This window comes from Procambarus clarkii, chromosome 93 (assembly GCF_040958095.1).
Source record: "Procambarus clarkii isolate CNS0578487 chromosome 93, FALCON_Pclarkii_2.0, whole genome shotgun sequence".
Classification (NCBI taxonomy): domain Eukaryota; kingdom Metazoa; phylum Arthropoda; class Malacostraca; order Decapoda; family Cambaridae; genus Procambarus; species Procambarus clarkii.
In genome coordinates, this window is record NC_091242.1 from 8,566,553 (window position 1) to 8,584,366 (window position 17,814).

Consider the following 17,814-nt stretch of genomic DNA (forward strand, 5'->3'; position numbering starts at 1 on the left):
ACCTAATGTATATACACTCTGGCTGCCTGTCCCCAAAAAAAGTGAATTATTCAAGTTATGCGATCTATTAGATCTAGTTATAAATTAGTTATATGATTTTAATGAAAGACTCATTTTGGCACTATATCAATGCTTAGATTTTCTGAGGTTGGAAGAAAACGTGCTCAGATTGGGGAGCAGCTTTTGATTTTTAAGTGAACAGCTGCTTGCTTGTCAAGAACAGGGGGCCACCCAGTCTGCAGGCAGAGCTTATATAACCTCGGCTCGTTGCGCGCGCAGCTTGGCCGGTTAGACTCGGCTTCCAGACATACGTTTTCTTTTCCTCAGAAAACCCACCTCTTTATTTTTTTTGAGAAAAGCAGTGTTCTTTTATCGTCCTTCAGTGACCAACACGTCTATACCCCTCTCCTATGCGTCATGAGAGCAGTATAGTACTCCTCTTGGCTCATATTCAACCCCATTTCAGCCTTAACTTTTCACTCGTGGAGATATAGTAATATAACTGTGACTGGTTTGATAATTAACACAATATGGCAACGATGAAATTTGTTGTAGATGGTTATAGTGATAGTTGAGGCATGGTACGACAGCGTCATGACAAGACGAGCAGTGAGGTGCGGTTAAAAGTGCTGGTGGGACGGAGGTTGGACAGAGGTACTGATTGTGGTGGATGCTGTGTTGCCAGACTGTCGGTTGAGGTGGATAAGAGTAAGTGTGATGAAACTACTGATGCTGTGGTCAAATGGTCTTATATCCCCGTCGTCCACCTGAATCAGTTTAAAGCAAGGCTGCTCGTTAATTAGTTGATTGGAAACTGATGTCGTTTGTAGTACGTGGAATACCTGGAACGTTTAAGCTGTTACATTATTTTTAAAGTACAGTACTTCCCTCCTCGGCGGCAAAAGATATCTGCGGAGACATATAAATATGTGGTTATCGTTCCCCAGGTCACTGGTGAAGCAGTTTGATCTGGTGTGAAGATGAAAGCTGGGACGTGCAGATTGACTCTTGCATCAGGCACCTCGGAGGTGATATGGGCGAGAAATTGGCGTGGTCGTTGCTTCCTGGATCGGTGGTGGACCAAATGGGTTCCAAGATGCAGGCAGCGTGCGATTGACTCGTGCACCACGACCATGGGAGGTGCGCTGTAGGAGAGAAAAGGATCTGTGGTCGTTGCTTCCTGGATAGCTACAGTGGGTGTAGCAATTACATTAAGGAGTAATACAATTGCTCCAAAATCTCATTAGTTCCAATGCAGATAATTAAATGTGGCCCCCGTGGCGCTGTGGTAAAGCATTTGCCTGGCACTTCGGGAGCGCTTTGGCCTGGGTTTCTGTTCTGTCGGGAAGGATTGACTAGGCGCCAGTCCTTAACAGTACGCTTCTGTTCACCCAGCAATGAATAGGTACCACAGGTTTGGCAGGTCGTTATCCAGTAGGGACCTGGCCGAAAGGTTATGTGTGTTAGTGGCTTTACAAGAGTGTAAGAACTCTTGTATATATAAATAAAACAAAATGGTCCTCTTAATTCCACATAACTTATCCCTGAGAATTCCATTTTCCAGAAGTTTGTGTTTGTGTTTTTAAAGAAAGCGAGTAATGTGCAAAGCGTTTTTCATGTTTTCACCAACAGATGGTAGGAAAACCGACGGCGTCGTCCGTGCTGCCATCTAGTGGTGTGATGTGAGGTCGGACAGTTGTATACATTCTGTTGTGAATCACTTACCTTTCCTTGTCGGTGTAGGAAGTTGTTTTCATGCTCCTTGGTGGCGAGTGGTTGTGTAGTGTCTGACGTGAGGTGATCTGGTGAAGTAGTTCCCTGACGTTTGTTCCTACGGCTGGTATTAGTTTGTACATTTATGGTTATCGTTTTTATTTGTTATAATGGTGTTTGTTTGTGTGATGGAAAGAATTGGTGCAGTGTGATAATATAACGGTACGGTCAATTTAGGAAGGTTTTAGTTTAGTTCATTTATTATGCACCCCATACCCATCTTGTGGGCGGTAGTGGAAAGGGTTAGAGGCATATAATGGGCTCGGGGACTGAACCCCACAATTAATTTAGTTAGGGAACTTTAATATTTTTTTCTTTTCACTTGGTCTTGGTAAGACCTCGGTTTCCTTGAGGATAAGGGGGCGTTATACTTTGGTGGTGGCAGGATTAAGGTTCTTGACTTGTGGTGTTGCTGTTTCTGGTGGTGGAAGCATAGTGTGGTTGGAAAAACAGGGGGAGGGGGGTTAGGATTTTCTTTTCTCGGGGGTGAGGGGGGAGGGGTTAATATTGGTGGGTTTCTTGCAGGGAAGTGATAAGTCCTTGGGAAAGGGGGGGGGGGGGTGTTTAAAAGAAAATCCATTCTTCAATAATTTGCACTATACATCTCGGTTCACTAAAATTCCTGTGAATATTTACCAAATGGTTTGGAATCGCCTTGCCAAATGGCAGTAGTGGCAACCTACTTAATGAGTTAGTGCTACTGACGTGTGTTGTCAACTTTCATCCAAATGTTGCACAGGTGAGATCTGTAGTGATCCACAGGTGATGGTCAATAGTTTTTGGGGTTCCCCACACCTTCAACATTTTAATTATAATAATCTTGGGTGTAGAGAATGGTGGGAGGAGGTGGAAATAAGTGTTGTAGTTTTTGTATTTAAGCTGCGTTAAAGTACACTAAAGTAGTGTACTTACGTACGTCCTAAAATATATATTATATATATATATATATATATATATATATATATATATATATTATTTTTTTTTTTTTTTTTTTTTTTTTTTTTGGGGGGGGGGGGGGTAATTGGCTGGGGAAGTTAAATATTGACAGTAAATTTTTTTTTTATTATACTTGATCTTGGATCGGGTATCTGGAAAACGGTTCTAATGGGTTTTTTTCTTAAGCGGCTGTCACGTTTGGCAAACACTTCAGGCGAAATTAGCTGTCCAATTTTATTGGAGGAAAGCCTCGCAATTTTGTCCTAAGTTTGCATTTACGAGGAAGGGGGGGGGGGAGAGTAGCCTTGGTCAATATATAATTAGCTCGGAGGTTTGTTCGGACATTGTTCCAGGGCTTGATTAGCATACTGTTAATTACACAGGTGGCTTATATTGGTGTTTGAGACTAGCCGGACAAAGTCTCCTAGATAGTGTACCAGCGACACACGTTGGTGTGGTGGCAGCAATGCCTCTTTTTAGACTAGAGGAGCGTAACGTGAGACTTCACAAATAATCAGAGTAATGAACTGAAAGATTAACGTGAATGTTGTAGAATTCTCATACCAGCATTGTGCTTGCGGGGGTTGAGCCTAGGTTTTGGTCCCGCTCCTAGATTGCCTCGTGGTAGTGTTGAAATTGTCACTAAATTTAAGTGCACTTACACTAATGTACACTTTGAAAGTTTTCAGTACTTTTAAATGTCCAGAAAAGTATATGGCATAGTTTTGACGCTTGAACGATGCTTTGGTTATAAGTATGGTAGAGTAAGTGCATATTGGGAAAATTTGGCAAATGGTAAAGATTTGATTGACATTAGAACGGTACGTATGGCATCTACATCAGTTAATGCACAATGTTCGTGTGTAGAACTAATTGTTTGTGTTAGAGGGGGGGGGGGGGAAGAACGGAGAGCTTTATCTGCATATGCGCACAGAACTTAGACATTGGCCATTCAGTTGTTGGTTTTTGAGGCGTTTGAAGTTTCTTTGACGGTTACTTTTTTCTTGTACGCTAGAACGTTCTCACGGGATCCCTATTTTGTAGCCGCACATGATTTTATGCAGCGTTTGTAAAGTCTTAAAATTGGGTACTTGGTTTCTAAAACTTGCTCAATTACTTTTAGTTTGTTGAAGCTGTAGATCCCCTCTTCCACTAGCATTCATGAAGTTTTTCCTAAACAGGGTTAGGGGTACTGCTTAACACGGCTCGTGCTAGTTTATTTATTTCTTGGTTGGAGGGGGGGGGGGGCGGCGGGTTCTGCCCAATGAGTAGAAAGTAATTGACACTTCAAACGTATCGGGGTTTGGAATGGGAAGGAATGGTGGCCCAACAGTTTAGAAGGTAGGATTAAAAGCAGACATGCACAAGTCCCTCTACCGTCCAGCCCAAGTGGTTGTTAATAGTTTAACCTTCCTCTAGCCCATAATGTGGTTTGATTATCGAATATTTTCTCTACAGAATAAGGCGTGTATTTAGATCTACATCTCTATAGTCCCATGTATATTACAACACTAGTTTCACGGATTTGTTGTTTTTGTAACCCCCTTCCCCCCCTCGTGGCGTTTCGTGAGTGGGTCAGCTGCTGGTAAGTTGGGGGGAGGGAGGACGGCTCCTGATCTCTCTCCTCCCTCATGCGATCTGACTATATATTCCTGGAAGAATAAAAAATGGGAGGGTGGAGAGAAAGTGGTGACGCGAAAGGCAGGGAAGAGGTGGTGGTTTTGCGAATAGATCTTGGTTGTGGCGCAAAAAGGGGGGGGGGGGAGAAAGAGGTAGTGGTGTAATTCGTAGAGGTACTCGTACCTCTTGGGGTGAAGAGGCGTAGATTCCTTGCCTGCGTTTCGGGGTGGCGGAAGATGGGTTGCAGTCTGAGGGTAGTGACCAGTAATTTAGCTTTTTATTGACTTGTAGCTCATTACTAATAATAAAATAGCAATAATCGTACATGTATATCAAAGAGCAGTTGTGACGGCCTTGGGGGGAGGGAAGGGCCGCGGTAGTTTCTCGTAATGTCTTCTTGGGCGAGACTGGCTGCCGGTCACGTTTATCGCAAGCAAGTTCACTATTTGGAGTATTTCGTTTACCAGTGGGAAGGAGAGGGGGGGGGGGGGAATTGTAGCAACTTAAAGTTGTGGGTAGGCGAATGGCCTTGAGGCCACTGAAAGTTTTGAAGTCAGTGTCGCGCACGGGAAAGTCTAGCTTGTTCTGTGAGGTTTAGACTAGATATTTTGGTGGTTCACACGGGTGCAACAGTTTCTAGTCTTCAGTTTTTATGTTCACAAGTGACTTAAGGTTTGTGAATGGCTCATAACCGGTCTACTAGTGTTTATCAGTGCCTCACGTGACTGTATGCTAGTGGCGGGGACACGATGCCGGTTTTTGTTTACCAAACCCCACACTAGGTGACGAGATGCCAAGGTTTCGGTCCATCCTGGACCCTTCTAAAGTAGATTGTCTACCGGTTTTTCCTCGGGCCAACAAGAAACTCGGGGGGGGGGAAAGTAATAATCGTTAATAAAGAAATGCAGAAGGATCCACGAAAAACGAAGTGATCGTGGCCAATGTACTATGATTCTTTAAACAAGTTTTAGCGTACTTGTTGTACGGCTTAAAGGTTTTATGTAGCTTAAATTCCAGTAATGTTGGCTGTGAATGAAATTTGAAATTAAATGTATGTATGAATAAGGTAGAAAAGTAATTTATGGAAAATTTGAAAGTATTCGGTTTTAGAATTTAGAAAAAGCGGTCATTGCTGTATATTACGGAAAGTTATAGAACCCAACTAGTGTTGCTTATATTTTTATACTTGAACAAACCATAATTGATTCTTCAATATAAAGCTGTAAAATGTATTTAATTTTATACAAATCTAGGATACCTTATCAGAGGCTGGTACCTTGATGTGGTGAGCACCCTCGTCTCTAGTGCCCCAGCTGCGGGTATGTTTGGGTAGTATAGGGCCTTCCTCTTGTCCTCAATTAAGATTCTTGATGTAGGTACTCGAAGAGGACGGGGGGGGGGGTAGTTTAAAGTGGTTGTCGGGAAGTTTAGAATCATAGTTTGGGATCATGAGCGTGCAGGTTCGTGTGGTGGGTAGTTGTGGTGATGACGGGTTGTTAGGAACAGGTGGTGTCTTTGTTTGGAAGAAAGGAAACTGCTGGAATTTCTATACAGGCAGTGTTGGAACTCTTTGTGGGTGGGGGGGGGGGGGGAAATAATTGTCGTGGGAGTGACGCCCCCTTCTCCCCTTCTGACCTCCATCATTAAAAGATGGAGGTGCGTCTTCGGGCGGAGGAAAGAGGTGTTTAGATTTATTATGGGTGGCTAGATTGTGCAACGTTTCTTGCCGGAAAAGTGGTGTTGGAGTGAAAGGGGGCGAGGTAAGGTGGCGGCTTTTGAGGAAAAGGTCTGATGGTAAAATGGCAAGTAATGTTGATTTATCTTTTATTGCAAATAATTGCCATGATTGTACAATCTAATATCCGGAAAGCGGTTATGGCAGGTTTGGAAATTCAGAGTGCAGTAAAGTCTAGTGTTTGGCAAACCAGTTTCTTGATATTGGCTGACGGTTGAGTTCATCTAGAGTAAGGTCAATATTTGACGATCTTGTGAATGTGCCACATCGCGAGGGGGAGACGAGGTAGCAGATAAGATGTAGATAGGCGAAATAGCTTTGAGGTTAATATAACTAGCATGAGGTAGATGTCGTTGACGGTCATGATTGTTCCAGAGCTCTATTTCAGTTAATATCTTGGCTATTCACTAGTGACTTGTTAATGTTTGTTACTGGCCAGACGACGACCAGTCCGCTCTTGTGTACCAGTGTCACACGTGGCGGCGGCAACCCATGTGCTTCTAGAGTAACAGAAACGTAGATTTTGTCACAAATATGTAATGGACAGAAAAATCCACGTGACTGTAAAAAAGTGACCCACGTATTCTATTAAAATTGCTAAAATTCTAGGGAAATTGTAGTGATGAACAGTAAAGATTTTCAGTAGCATGTCCAGAAAGTGTTTTGAAATGATTTACATAAACGTTGCTTTGGTTCTGAATATGGTAGTAATGAGTGCTTAGGAGGGAAGCGGGTTCTGTGCTAGAAACTTAATTATGCTAGAAACTTGGCTGTTCAGTTATAGGGTTTTTGGTACATGTTTTGATGGCAGTTTCTTCAGGGGTGGAGTTTGTGCATTAGTCTACTTCATCCTGCATAAAATATTTTAGCATAGACTCTTCTAGCCGCAAGTCGGGTAATGTCTAATACATGGTTTCTATCGTTTAATGTTAAAATTGGGAACTTGGCTAACGCAATTTGCTCAATTAGGTTTTATCACAAACGTGTCATGTTAAAGGTATAAATGCTTTCTATTGGTATTCATTGAGGGAAGTGTGTGTTTAAAATTTAAACAAACTCTTTAAATTTCGTTAGGCATTTTGACTAAAACTTAGTTGGTAGAGAGGGGTGGGATGGTGGTGGTAGTTTATAGGGCTTTGCATGTTCGCTTAACTTCCTCCTTTTTTAAAGGAAAGTGTAGTTTGATTGCTAGCTTTTAATTTTATCGTTTAAAAAATTCTGGCATATTTAGATCTGCTTCTCTGTAGCCTTTTGTCTATTACAGGGCTGGTTGTGCGCGACGTCACTCCTGGGTTCTTGATGTCGCACGACTCTTGGCAGGGACTTCCTCTTCACCTGCCTGCTCTACAGTCGTAATGGCTTGGCGCTTTTCACTGAAAATTCTCTCCTTCCCTCCGTGGAGGAACAATAATTTGGTGAGAATTGAACATGGGTTGTGCACCATCCTCCTGTTCAGATAATCTGTTGTGACGGTCCTCAATATTCACATTCTTAGATTCTTTAGTTTTAAATACTAGTATACTGACAAGTAAGGAAGCCCTTTAAAATTAATGAAGCTGAAAAGCAAACTTAAATATTCGTAGGCCTAGTACAGTACACATACGCAGAAATATTTAGTTTGTCAGAGTATAAAAATGTTTTGTCAAATTCAATAGTTCAGATTTAAAATTTGGTTGTAGGTCAGTGTATATATACGTACTATAGTCGTCATCGGTACTAAAAGTACTACCAAAATAGGAGGATGGACTGAAATTTTAAATGGATTCAAACAAGCATACACTGTTAATGTTGATCATAGTGTGCCTATTGACGTAGACTTGTTTGCATGAACATACTATTCTCATTGTAGGTGATAATATACGTCGCGGGTGGGGTCGAGGTTAGCCTGGGTCAGAAAAGGAACTTAAAGCTTGAAATGGTAGACATCTTGTACACAAATCGATCTGCTTCCCGTCTATTGGCTAAAAAGTGCCGTTATTAGTTTTCCCTGGCTATATTCATGTGCATTTTTTATTAATGTTCTTTTTTGTTCTCGAGCGTGACGGCAGAACACGGACCATGGACCTTCACGTAAGAGCTGGAGCCATTGTCTACAAACTGCATGGACGTGTTCTCGAGCACATCAGGCAAGCTAAACATTTAAATTTATCATTGCACGTTTTCACGAAAAATTAGATGGTGGCCCAAAAAAGCTGCTATAATACTAAAGCTGTAATTGGGCAATATATAAAGTTGTGCAGAAAGTGGCAGATTTCACGTGGTGAGCGCCATGACCTCTTCTGCGGCAGCTGTGCTGGCTCTGCTCCCCTCTCTCACCTTCCCTCCCTTCCTTCCATGCATCCATCCGTCCTCTTGTAAGATCCCTGGTGGGAAATACGTGGTTGTTTGGTAGTCTTGGAGAGGTGGGGGAGTTGCGAACCAGAATCTTGGTTGTGTGGATGGGGGGGGAGGGGGAATTTTGTTGTGGAAAAGTTAGTGATTTGGGGGGGGGGGGGGTTAATGGATCGGTTTCGTGGAGGGCGAAAGATATTTGTGGGAGGCGGGGGATATTTATAGTGTTTCGGTTGGCGGTGGGGGGGAAGGGCCATGAGAAATATACGGTGGGGTAGAGATGTTGTGGAGGGAGGACAGTGGTATCAGAGGAGGGGGAAAGTCGGACCGTGAAGTGACTAGTAATATTGGATATAAATTCAGGTAAAAATAATTGCTGTGATCATACAAATTTGATATCCGGGAAGTTGTTGCGCTATGATGGCTTTGTGGACTGCAGTGAGGTCTCGTTGTGTGGCAATATTGGTTTTTCTCAGTCTGGCTGAAGGTCGCGTTTACCAGAGAAGTTTACCATTATTTGGAGTTTTTACATTTTCTTGAGGGGGCGGGGGCATGGCCAATAGACTGTCTGTAGAAGCTCGATGGCATTGAGGTAAATGTAACTAGCTTGACATTGATGTCTTACTCGCGAGAAAGTCTTGCTTGTTCCAGAGCTTTATTTTAATGAACATGTTGGTTATTCACACAGGTTGTATATGTAGGCCCCCGCGGGTCCTTCTTTTGATAACTACTTATTTACAGGTGACTAGTGATAACGCTTGTGACTGGCCAGACGACCCTGCAGTCGGTTCCAGTGCCACACTTGCCGGAAGGCTGGTCCAGATAACCTGTGCTGACTGAGAAACGGGAACTTGAGACACTTAAAATCGTACATGATAAAAGTAAGTTAGAGGCGCTCTACGTGAATTTAATTGATCGTGGTTCATATAAAGTACTGAACGTTCAAGTTTTGATGCACTTGTACAGATAGTCTCAAGGTTTTTAGTAGCTTAAATGTGTAGTATCGGCTGTGAGATAATAGCGTGTACGATGCTCAAAGTGTATAGGGGAATTTTTTTTTTTTTTTTTTTTTTTAATTGTGGTATTAACGTCGTAGCCATCTACAGCAGATGTAGCGGGTGTAAATGCTGCTAATGTGTTCGAAAAATAATGTATGTAAATCTGGCTTGTGCACTTGCACAATTCCTAAAGATTAATGTAATTTCCTCTAACATAATTCAAATGCTAAGTAAGAAACTTGTGCCAGTTACTCTGCTTCCCAACACTTTCATAGTGGCAGTTCTGAGGACGATAAACACGGAATACAACTTATAATTTTTTCTCGTTCTTCTCTCATTCTCGGTGTGACGGCTGAATACGGACCATGGACGTTCCTTCTCTCGGCGTGACGGCTGAACACGGACCATGGACGTTCCTTCTCTCGGCGTGACGGCTGAACACGGACCATGGACGTTCCTTCTCTCGGCGTGACGGCTGAACACGGACCATGGACGTTCCTTCTCTCGGCGTGACGGCTGAACACGGACCATGGACGTTCCTTCTCTCGGCGTGACGGCTGAACACGGACCATGGACGTTCTCGTGATCTTCCTGTAGGAGTTGGAGCCATGTTCCCCCACCACCTGCATGGCAGTGTTCTCAGGCATGTGAGTAATGTTGAATATTTGTATTTTTTTTTTTTAAACCAGTGTAACGGTAAGCCAGAGCATCAACCTGAAGGCCTGGTTAGAGACCGGGGCCCACGGGGACATTAATCCCCGGCGTCAACGCGAAGTAACTGTCAAATTTTACTTAAAGCGGCAAAATGCTGATTGAAATGTTAATCATAATTCAGCAATGAGGAACATTACATAAGTAGCAAAACTGGTAATTAAAAATGTTTTACTTTCCAAAGTTTCTTTCGGGTATACCCCCCCCCCCCTCTCCCTACACTTCTTGAGTGATTCGTTGATGTGGTGAGGGGGTGGATGGCTCGTGTACGTTTGGGGGGGGGGAGTTAATCGTGGTCCCCCCCTCCTGTGTTATCACTTGAGATTCGTGGCGGTTGCGGGGGTAGTTGTGAAATCGTGAGGTTAGGGAGGTATTTTTCTAATTCGTTACGCACGAGGAAGTGGTATATTTGAAGTTAGTGGTTTGGGAAGTGTTGCGGTTGATGATTGGGGAAGGAGATGGTGTTGCTGTTTATTGGATTTTGAGGGGGGGAGGGGTTCTGGTATTCGTTGTGGTTGGGGAAGGGGGAGGGGCGAAGTAGTGGTGTGATTGTTCATGGTGACAAGGGGGAGGGGTGGTGGTAATAAAGTAGGGTTGAGCTTGTAGCGAGTAAACCTTGTACTCGCTCCATTATCTAGTCTTAATGGCGTAACTAATTAGCACTAATTGCAGAAGCTATAGTCTCTTGCAGGCGATGAGTCACAACGTGGCTAAAGTTGACCAGACAACACACTAGAAGGTGAAGGGACGACGTTTCGGTCCGTCCTGGACTATTCTAAAGTCAGACTTGAGAAACGTCCAGGACGGACCGAAACGTCGTCGTCCCTTCACCTTCTAGTGTGGTCTGGTCAACCTAGTCTCTTGCCTAATTACAGGTAACGGTTCTTCAATCCTCCTTTCCTAGTGGAGGAAGGTGAGGTAGTCACCGAATACAAGTGAGAATAGACGACGGTACAATTTCCAGTCCAGGATGTAGCACGCGGTGTATGCCGTTCTAATAGTCTCAAAGACGCTACAGCTTCGACACAGAACAGACAACAGGCTAGGACTGCATCCAGCTACAACGCTCTCCCACACAGAGCTCCGTGACTCGGGCCTCATGCACTCGGCTCTCTGCTCTGCTCCAAGCTCTCTCAACGTCCACGACACTGCTGCATCAAAGACTACTGAAAACATATGAAAACCCACTAAACACTGTATCTAATCTATTCAACAACGTAACGTAATCGTACGTTACACGCTTAGTGGGGGGGGGGGGGTTGATGGACGGGGAAGAAATGCTAGATTTGTTTCTAGTTGTAAAAGTGCGCGCGTGTGTGTGTGTGGGGGGGGGGGGGGTTGGCGAGGATGAAGTCTGAATATAAAATTAACATGGTCATAATAGCCATTTTGTAATAATAATTTATCGTACAGAGCTGATGTCGAAGTGGTGGCGCAGTGACGGGGTTGAAGACTGAGGCGTTCTGAGGTCTTGTTGCTGGTAACATTGTTTTCCGGCGAGAATGGCAGAAAAGCGGATCGAGGTGGCAACAATGAGGTGAGTTGCCATTATTTAATTTAATTCCCTCCCTCCCCCCCCCCCCCACCCCCATTTACCCGGGTGGGTGGTGGGGTCAAAATTGCTGAAAAATCTTTATTTGTGGATGGAAGATTGCTCAAGAGGTCAATATTAGAGCTAAATGTATAGCTTACAGGTTGGTGTGTCTTGTTTCAGAGCTCGAGTAGACCTGACATCCAGGTAATTCACATAGGCGACCTACTGATGTTTGTGACTAGAGCAGACTAGTTGTCTTACCAGTGGCACACACACACGGCGTGCTGGTGGTCGCAGCAGCGTGTGTGCTTACCGAGAAAAAGGTCAAATTGTAAAAGCTAGGAATAATAACTCTAAATTGTAAAGTGATCGTGACTCGTATAGTAGTAGGCATCCCTCAGTCTCGGGAGACTGTGGTGTGCTCTGGAGTGGCCTTACTAGGGCACAAAGCCAGGGTAGGTTGATACAAGAGTTTTACATTCTTGTAAAGCCACTAGTACGCGTAGCGTTTCGGGCAGGTCCTTAACCCTAATTTCCCCGGAATACGACCCCGCCGAATCGTTTAACAACCAGGTACCCATTCACTGCTGGGTGAACAGAGGCTACAGTTAAGGATTGGCGCCCGGTCAATCCTCCCCGGCCAGGATTCGAACCCAAGGCAAGGCGCTTGCGAAACGCCAGGCGAGTATCTTACCACTGCGCCACGGAGACTGCATATGGAGAAGCTATTACCTAGGCAGCAGGTTCTCCCTCTCCACGGCGCCGAAAGTCCCCAATAGAAAGGCGAACGCCAATTGGTTCCAGCGCCGTCGCAGGAACTGAAATTCACTCGGTGACAATTTCAATACTGCTCGTATACCGTATTGAAACTGTCACCGAGGAAGTTTTAGTGCACTGTAACGCATAAAAGGTTTTCAAGTTTGTATTATTTATTAAGCTCTATGGTAAATAAATGTGCTCAAAAGGCGTATTTGGGAAAATCATGCTTTCTGAGACTTGTTACATAAAACGGTCGTTGCCATCTATATGTACGACTAAATAGTGTACGAGTGAGCAACTAAATGCTTCTAATGGTTTGGAAGAACGATTATATATTTAAATTGGCCTTGTGTACGTGCACAAGGCCTTGGGATATAAGAGGTAATAACAAAGTAATCCATTGATATAATAGAAGGCTTGCGTGAAAGTTAATCTTTGATTTCCACCCGTTTTCCAGTAAGAAAATGGCCGTGGCAACTGTGAGAATTTTTTCTTGGCGGGTCAACACTGACCATGGACGCTTCCGTGATCTTCCTTGGAGCTAGAGCCATTTTCAAGTGTTCTCAAACATGTGAGGTAAGTTACAAGTGAGGCGGTAAATAATGCAAGAAGTGTAAGTAAATTTAAAGTGCCAACAGAAGTAAAATAAAATACTTGAGCCATAATTGAATTGGCAGTTAAAAATTTTTGTAACTACAATGATTGGTAGGTATCATTTTTTCTAATTTATGCAAACGTGTCCGCTACCTCCTCGGAGAATGGTGCCCTGACCTTTTGCTCGCCGACAGGGGGGGGGGGGGGCTTTTTCCCCTATGTTCTCTCCCTTGCGATTCTTGGCGTCTCGTAAGTGTGGGGCGTCTCGTAAGGGTGTGGACGATTCGTAAGTGTAGGGCGTCTCGTAAAGGGTGTGGACGATTCGTAAGTGTGGGGCGTCTCGTAAGGGTGTGGACGATTCGTAAGGGTGTGGACGATTCGTAAGGGTGTGGACGATTCGTAAGTGTGGGGCGTCTCGTAAAGGGTGTGGACGATTCGTAAGTGTGGGGCGTCTCGTAAAGGGTGTGGACGATTCGTAAGTGTGGGGCGTCTCGTAAAGGGTGTGGACGATTCGTAAGTGTGGGGCGTCTCGTAAGGGTGTGGACGATTCGTAAGTGTGGGGCGTCTCGTAAAGGGTGTGGACGATTCGTAAGTGTGGGGCGTCTCGTAAGGGTGTGGACGATTCGTAAGTGTGGGGCGTCTCGTAAGGGTGTGGACGATTCGTAAGGGTGTGGACGATTCGTAAGTGGGGGGGCGTCTCGTAAGGGTGTAGACGATTCGTAAGGGTGTGGACGATTCGTAAGTGTGGGGCGTCTCGTAAAGGGGTGGACGTCTCGTAAGTGTGGGGCGTCTCGTAAGGGTGTGGACGATTCGTAAGTGGGGCGTCTCGTAAAGGGTGTGGACGATTCGTAAGTGTGGGGCGTCTCGTAAAGGGTGTGGACGATTCGTAAGTGTGGGGCGTCTCGTAAGGGTGTGGACGATTCGTAAGTGTGGGGCGTTTCGTAAAGGGTGTGGACGATTCGTAAGTGTGGGGCGTCTCGTAAGGGTGTGGACGATTCGTAAGTGTGGGGCGTCTCGTAAGGGTGTGGACGATTCGTAAGTGTGGGGCGTCTCGTAAAGGGGTGGACGATTCGTAAGTGTGGGGCGTCTCGTAAGGGTATGGACGATTCGTAAGTGTGGGGCCTTTCGTAAGGGGGGGTGGACGATTCGTAAGTGTGGGGGGCGTATTGTAAGGGTGTGGAAGATTCATAAGGGTGTGGGCAATTCGCAAAGATGTGGGGGAGGGGGGGTATCGTAAGGGTTTGGAAGCGTCTCGTAAGTGGGGAGGGGGGGGGCGACTAGTAAGAGTATGTGGGAGTCTTGGAAAATGAGACTCTTAAGGGTATGGACGAATCGTGGGAGTGTGGGGCGACTCGTCTCGTAAGGGCATGGTGCTAATCTCGTAGAGATTGTGCCTATTGACGAGGATATGTTCACACAATTTGCTAGTGTACAAAGTAATGTAAAAATATCGACCCGGAAGGGGGGGGACGATAATTTGAGGGAAGGGAAGAGATTGTTGGCTACAAAAAATATAAAAATGGTAGTTTCTGTAGAAAGTAGTGTACTTGCAGAAAGGAAGTGCCCTTGGCAATTCGCAGGAAAATGAAGCGGGGGAAACTATTAATGATTTTCAATTTTCCAGGGTGACGGCTGACCATGGAAGTTCCCGTGATATTTAGGTAGAACCAGGAGCCCTTTCCTCCCCACCTGCATGGACGTGTTCTCAGGCATGTGAGTTTTATTGACCACTTCACCTAGTTGCATACAAATAAACTATAAATTATGAGGGGATAGTAAATGGCATAATATATTCTGAAATGTAAAAAAATTATCCACTAAACTAGCATAATTGGGAGGTACCAATATTTTTAAACTTTTGTAGGATTCCTCCTTCAAGGATACATGGTGCCTTGACGTGGTAAGTGGCGTCACCACCTCTGGCTCCTGTTCTCTCCCGTCCTGATTTGGGATTCTTGGTGGTTGGTTCCCTCTGAGCGTGACGGCTGAACATGAACGTTCCTCCCCCCAGCGTGACGGCTGAACAAGGACTTTCCTGTGATGTTCCCATAGGAGCTGAAGCCACTTCTCTCCCAACATGCATGTAAGTTTTCTCAGGCATGCACGTTATTTTATTGAACACTGCACCATGTCCCATAGAATGAAACTATACATTGGGGGGGGGGGTGACTAGTAAATAGCACATAATCAAACATAAAAATCAGGAAAGTAGCATGAGTGGGAGGTTCTAATATTTGTAATTTTCACTTTTTTCTAGGATTCTCCCTCTGAGGATGGTGCCTTGACGTGGTGAGCGGCCTGACCTCTTGTGTGGCGGTGGCTCCTGCTCTCTTCCCTACAGTCCTCGCTTTGGATTCTTGGCGGTTGGTGGGGGGCGGCAAGGAAGGTGTTGGGCGTGGTTGGGTGGTGGTGCGACCGATTGGGGTATTTTTGGAGTGGTGTTGGGAATGGTTGCGTTGTTTTGGGGGAAGCATTGGGACTGGTTATGGGTGGTTTCGGTACTGGTTGGGAGGTATTGGGACTGGTTGGGTGTTGGGAATGGTTTGGGAGGTGTTGGGGAAGCGTTGGGTGGGTTTGAGACTGGGTGGGGTGGTTTTGGGGGTGTTGGGACTGGGTGGGGTGGTTTAAATGGGCATTGTGGACGCACAGGAACCTTATTTAATTCGCAATTACCTCGTGTAACCTTGGTAATTTGTAAATGGAAAGCTTTTTGTAAAAGTTCCTCTGCTTCCCCACCCATTTTCGTGTCCTTGGCAAATCGGAAAATGCAATATTGTTTTTTAATGCATTTCCAGCGTGGCGACTGAACACGGACCATGGACGTTCTCGTGATCCCGTAGGACCTGGAGCCACTTCGGCCCCGCCACCTGCATGGACGTGTTCCGAGGTGAGAAAGTTCTTATTTTATTGAACACTGCACTGTCACATTTAATGAAACTATAAATTGAGGGGGGGGGGGGACTAGTAAATGGCATATATTCGGAAATATACAGAATTCTCCAGTAAAATAGCATGATTGGGTACCAATGTTTGTAAATTTATCTTTTCTAGGATTCCCTCTGAGGATGGTGCCTGGACGTGGTGAGCAGCCTGACCTCGTGTGGCGGTGGCTCCTGTTCTCCTCCTTACAATCCTCGCTTTGGATTCTTGGCGGTTGGTTGGTTTGGGTGGAGGGGTGATGGGGGGGGGGGCGCGGCGGCGGCGGCAAGAAAGGTGTTGGGCTTGGTTGGGTTGCTTTTGGGAGGTTTTGGGACTGGTTGGGAGGTTTTGGGACTGGTTGGGAGGTTTTGGGACTGGTTGGGAGGTTTTGGGACTGGTTGGGAGGTTTTGGGACTGGTTGGGAGGTTTTGGGACTGGTTGGGAGGTTTTGGGACTGGTTGGGAGGTTTTGGGACTGGTTGGGGAGGTTTTGTGGGAGCGTTGGGTGGTTGGGGTGGTTTTTGTAGAAGTTACTCTCTGCTTCCCACCCATTTTCCAGTGTTCTTCGCAAATCGGAAACTAAATGCAAAATTATTCCTGTTCGATTTTTTCCAGTGTGACGGTTGGACGTGGGCCATGGCTTTTCCCTCTCGGCGTGAGGGCTGAACACGGACCATGGACGTTCCCGTGATCTTCCCGTAGGACGTGGAGCCACTTTCCTCCCCGCCACCTGCATGGACGTGTTCCGAGGCAAGCGAGTTAAGGTGCATATTCAATGAAATAAAACCTTGTCACATATTAAACTATACATTGTGGGGGAGGAAAAAAAACTAGGGTAATATATTTAGAAATATAAAGATATCGAGTAAACGAGCATGATTGGGAGGTACCAATGTTTGTAATTTTATCTTTTCTAGGATTCCCCCTCGGAGGATGTCGGCCCGCTTACCACGTCAAGGCACCATCTTGTGTGGCGGTGGCTCCTGCTCTCCTCCCTCCAGATTCTTGGCGGTTTGTAGGGGGGGGGGCTGGGTTTGGGGGTATGACTGGGTTTGGGAGGTGACTGGTTTTTTTTGGGGGGACTGGTTTTGGGGGGGGACTGTTTTTTTGGGGGGGACTGGTTTGGGGGGGGGGGGGACTGGTTGGGGGGGACTGGTTTTGGGGGGGGGGACTGGTTTTGGGGGGGGGGACTGGTTTTGGGAGGTTTGGGGGGGGGGGACTGGTTTTGGGATGTTTGGGGGGCGGACTGGTTTTGGGAGGTTTGGGGGGGGGGGCTGTTTAGGTGGTTTAAATGGGCATTGTGGACGCACAGGAACCTTATTTAATTTGCAATTACCTCGTGTAACCTTAGTAAATTTGTAAATAGAAAGCCTTTTGTAAAAGTTCCTCTGCTTCCCCATCCATTTTCCACCAAGCGTCCTTGGCAATTTGGAATATTAAATATTTTTAAAATATTTCCAGCGTGACGGCTGAACACGGACCATGGACATTCCAGTGATGTTCCCGTAGGAGCTGGAGCCACTTTCCTTCCCGCCACCTGCATGGACGTGTTCTCAGGCAAGCGAGACGGCTTATTTTTTTGAATACTGCATCTTGTCAATGAAACAATAAATTTGGAGGGGGGGGGGGACTAGTAAATAGCATATATTCAGACATGTATACGATTATTCGGTAATCTAGCATGAGTGGGAGGTATTAATATTTGTAATTTTTTTTATCTTTTCTAGGTTCCCCTCGGAGGATGGTGCCTTGACATGGTGATAGAACGGTTTAACTTGTGGTGGTTCCTGCTCTCGTCCCTACAGTCCTCACTTTGGAGTCTTGGCGGTTGGTGTAGGGCTGGGGGGGGGGGGCAAGAAAGTTGTTGGTTTTAGGTTTTGGGACTGGTTGGGTGGTTTTGGGGTG

At 45.4% G+C, this 17,814-nt stretch overlaps 2 long non-coding RNA genes across 4 annotated transcripts; both read left to right on the forward strand.

Moving 5' to 3' along the window:
• The first annotated feature begins 1,596 nt into the window (after positions 1-1,596).
• On the forward strand, positions 1,597-8,390 carry LOC138359859 (uncharacterized). Its single transcript, XR_011226090.1, has 3 exons — positions 1,597-1,840; positions 7,329-7,479; positions 8,102-8,390. It is a non-coding gene; the product is annotated as an uncharacterized lncRNA (long non-coding RNA).
• Positions 8,391-8,940: 550 nt separating this feature from the next.
• LOC123746815 (uncharacterized) lies at positions 8,941-17,772 on the forward strand. 3 transcript variants are annotated; one of them, XR_011226092.1, is made up of 12 exons: positions 8,941-10,040; positions 11,518-11,641; positions 12,855-12,973; positions 14,616-14,704; positions 14,856-15,074; positions 15,249-15,354; positions 15,787-15,878; positions 16,043-16,144; positions 16,525-16,673; positions 16,827-16,920; positions 17,371-17,466; positions 17,637-17,772. It is a non-coding gene; the product is annotated as an uncharacterized lncRNA (long non-coding RNA). The 3 variants fall into 3 exon arrangements; XR_011226093.1 differs by having other exon boundaries at positions 8,948-10,040; positions 14,871-15,074; positions 16,525-16,659; XR_011226091.1 differs by having other exon boundaries at positions 8,962-10,040; positions 16,525-16,659.
• Positions 17,773-17,814: the final 42 nt, after the last annotated feature.